We start from the raw sequence: 4,555 nt of genomic DNA on the forward strand, positions 1-4,555 counted from the left end.
GACTCTTATAATATGGACTGCTAAAAATTGGGTGGTTTCTTTGCTTTTGATCGACTTACATAATTAAATTCCAAGTTAATTTGTGTGAACAGACTATAAAAATGAACAAACATTTGCTACTTTTGCTTTTGATTATGTACTTAAAGTGTACTTTTGTGGAACCAAATATGAAACAGACTTTAATAGAAATGAACTTACTTGTGCTACCATCTTGAGACTGTAAATAAAGTTGAAGCATTTATATGACTTGTTATGATATTTTGTTATAATCTTGAATACATGTCTATGAAGTCATAGATGAAGCTTATATTGATTAATACATACATGTATGAACAAATATGGCCAGGCAGACATGAAAATACTTATAAAAGTACAAGTGTAAACAGTGATGATGTTGCATTAACTACCTTAAATCCTTTAATTAGAAGTGAAATTGCGCCCATCCAAGGGCATATAGTGAGTGAACAGGTAAAAGTCAAAATAAGTATACATTTTGCCATAATTCCATTCAATTTTATAATTTACATGAATATATCTAACTTACATGGCTAAATGAAAGCTCTGTAAGTGTCTATTGGAATTTTGTACAATGAAAAAGACTAGGACTCTTATAATATGGAGTGGCTTCTTTGCTTTTGATCATCTTACATAATTAAATTGGGTAGTCTTTCAATTTTTTTGGCAAGTATATAATTTATAGTCAACATTTTCCAGTATCAACTTGATGTCAAAAGCCCATTTAATTTTGTTGCATAGAACAGTTTATGCTGTTTACTGTAATACAGCTATTTATTTTTATTTCAACATTGGTAATAAAAATACAGCCTCGTGTATAATAGAATCTTAGATGAAGAGAAAAACAAAGTAGGTCAACTAAGGTAAGTTTATTGTCAAATGTCTAACTATACAAGTATATTCGTGATTATAGTAAAATAGTATAAGTAAAATAGTATAAGAAAAAGTATAGACAAAAACCAGTGTATAATATTTAACAATAGAAGATACATGTAAGTCAACAGTTATGATAAGTACATTTTGTATATGATATGAATAATTTAAAGCAAAAGCCTTGACAAAAAAAAACTAATATTATAAATTTAAATTTTGACACAGACATGTAAATTTTATTTTAGATACATTAATTTCCAACTGCAACATGTAGATACATCAAATTTGGCATCAATCAGATTTTCATACATTATTATGAGAAATAAAATTTGGTCAACACTCGTAGTCGAACCAAACAATACAGGCCAGTATTCAAAAATAGAGGATGGTTTTTGTAGACAGGTGGTCTATCAAAACAAGGTTTTGTTTAACTGTTAAACTGTGGAAAATGATATAAAACGATGGCCTTAATTAACAAGTTTTCCTAAATGTGGTCTTACATAGAGGTGGTGTTTACACAGTGACCACTTTAATGGTTTAAAATGTCAGGGGTTCAGATTGTTTTAATATTCCTTTTTTTTTAAATCCAATTCAGTCAATTGACATCCCTGAGAAATTAGTCCAATAATTTTCTAAAAAATATTGCTGGTTTGAAGGTTTATAATTATAACAATCGTAATTTGCGTAATTATGTATCATATATGAACGCAGTATGTGAGGTTACTGGATTAAATTTACAACACTTTGTTACAACAGGGTCACTAACACATCCTTATAAAAAGTTTAAAAACAACAATAACAAAAACAAAAGCCACCGCCGGGCGGGGGCAACGCTGGACTTTTTACTTTTTCTAAACGCAAACATAGAAAGGTTTGAACATATCTTAACGTTTCCTTTTTATAAATTTAGTTGGTCTGTCTTGTCACATTAGTTTTGTTTATATATTTTGTATATATATATGAATAGAAACATTACGCAATTTCTAAAAATAGCAACAATGACGCAATTTCTATGAAAAGCAACAATGACGCAATTTCTATAAATAGCAACAATGACGCAATTTCTATAAATAGCAACAATGACGCAATTCCTAAAAATAGAAACAATGACGCAATTTCTAAAAATAGAAACTATGAAGCAATTTCTAAAAATAGAAACTATGACGCAATTTCTAAAAATAGAAACTATGACGCAATTTCTAGAAATGACAACAATGACGCAATTTCTAAAAATAGAAACAATGATGCAATTTCTAAAAATATAAACAATGACGCAATTTCTAAAAATAGCAACAATGACGCAATTTCTAAAAATAGCAACAATGACGTGATTTCTAAAAAAAGCAACAATGACGCAATTTCTTAAAACAGAAACTATGACGCAATTTCTAAAAAATAGAAATGACGCAATTTCTAAAATAGAAACAATGATGCAATTTCTAAAATAGAAACAATGACGCAATTCTAAAAATAGAAACTATGACGCAATTTCTAAAATAGAAACAATGACCGATTTCTAAAAAATAGAAACTATGACGCAATTTCTAAAAATAGAAACAATGACGCAATTTCTAAAAAAATAGAAACAATGACGATTTCTCTAAAAATAGAAACTATGACGCAATTTCTAAAAATAGAAACAATGACGCAATTTCTAAAAATAGAAACTATGACGCAAATTCTAAAAATAGGCAACAATGACGCAATTTCTAAAAATAGGCAACAATGACGCAATTTCTAAAAATAGAAACAATGACGCAATTTCTAAAAATAGCAACAATGACGCAATTTCTAAAATAGAAACTATGAAGCAATTTCTAAAAATAGAAACTATGACGCAATTTCTATAAATAGCAACAATGATGCAATTTCTATAAATAGCAACAATGACGCAATTTCTAAAATTAGAAACAATGACGCAATTTCTAAAAATAGAAACAATGACGCAATTTCTAAAAATAGCAACAATGACGCAATTTCTAAAAATAGAAACAATGATACAATTTCTAAAATAGAAAACAATGACGCAATTTTTGTTGTTGTTGTAAATATATATATATATATACACACACACACCACTAAATATATAATTATGGTCATTTAATGCACAAATCTGAGAAAATTCAGTAATTTAACCTTCAAGGTCAAGGTCATTAAAGAGAGCCCAAGCAAATTTGGGTTTGATAAGCAACGAGGTCTGGTCCTTAAGAAAATGTTCTGTTATAATATGAAGTTGATCCCTTCAATAATAGCAAAGTTACAGTCAGTTACCGCCAAAACAATGAAAATTTCAATAATTTGACCTTCAAAGACAATGTCATTAATGAGTGAAGGTCAAGGTCTGTCTAGTTTTTTTTAAGGGATATCCCTGAAGATAATTATGATCAAGTTTGAAGACAATCCATTCAAAAATAACAAAGTTACAGCCAATAATAGCCAAAAAAATGAAAATTTCAATAATTTGACCTTCAAAGTCAAGGTCATTTATGAGTGAAGGTCAAGGTCTGGCAGGTTATTTTTAAGGGATATCCTTGAAGATTATTATGTTCAAGTTTGAAGACAATCCATTCAAAAATAACAAAGTTACAGCCAGTAACAGCATGAACAAGCCAAAATTGGACTTTTAACCTTGAAAGTCAAGGTCATTTATGGATGAAGGTCAAGGTTAGTGTGGTCTACTGAAAGGTCTTGTCCCAAGGGTTGTTATGGCCAAGTATGAAGACAATACACCAAGAAATAAAAAAGTTATGATCCAGGTACAAGTTTGCGGACGGGAACGGCAACTGCAACGGCAACGGCATCGGCAACGGCAACGCCGACCTGACTATAACAATACCTCTACTTTTTTTTTCAAAAAAAAAAAAAGTCGAGCTAAAAATGGGATGGGCACAAGTTTTCCCAAATCAATATTTAACATTTGCCACATTTTAATGAACATAAGAATAAACCTATCAGATGCTAGGGGCATATACTTGGCCAAACAAGTATTTTAACATTTCAACAATTTTCTAAAATTTACAAAAAATTTAGTATTTTTCTTTATAAAAATTCCACATGCTAACAAATACACTAAAAATAAACCCCCAAAAAACAACCATTAATTTCAAAATTTGTTCATGGTTTAGGACGGATTAAAAATCAACCATTTATGAGAATGTCAACTCAAGTTGACAAATTCTTACAAAATCATGTCATAGGTAATTAAATAAAAAAATCAGATTATGTAATGATAAAAAAGTTTAAATGAATAAGCATGTGGATTTGAAAACAAATAACATTTTAACTGTGAACACAACATGACATATAATCATAATGCTGTACATTTAGCACATAAATTATAAGAAGAACAATGCATATATATAGGTGGTAGTAATATTTGATTTAACACAACATTATAATTTATTTTGAGTTTGTATTGGGATGTGAATCTTAATTCCATTGGAAGAATTAACATTTTCCTGAAGCAGTGTAAAAAAATTGTTGAATTTGATTATAATTCAATTAAACCATTGTTTTTTGTTTCTTTGCTATTTTGTTTTCATAAAATTGTTTTCAAATTTTATAAAGTTCTACTGGGGTATAAGAAATCTATTGACCTTCAAATTTGTTCTTTTAATAATATATTTACATAAAGGAAAATAATCAAAGAAGAATATGTTTTAAATTC

This window comes from Ruditapes philippinarum, unplaced genomic scaffold (assembly GCF_026571515.1).
Source record: "Ruditapes philippinarum isolate M1 unplaced genomic scaffold, ASM2657151v2 ctg8454_1_1_1_1, whole genome shotgun sequence".
Taxonomy (NCBI): domain Eukaryota; kingdom Metazoa; phylum Mollusca; class Bivalvia; order Venerida; family Veneridae; genus Ruditapes; species Ruditapes philippinarum.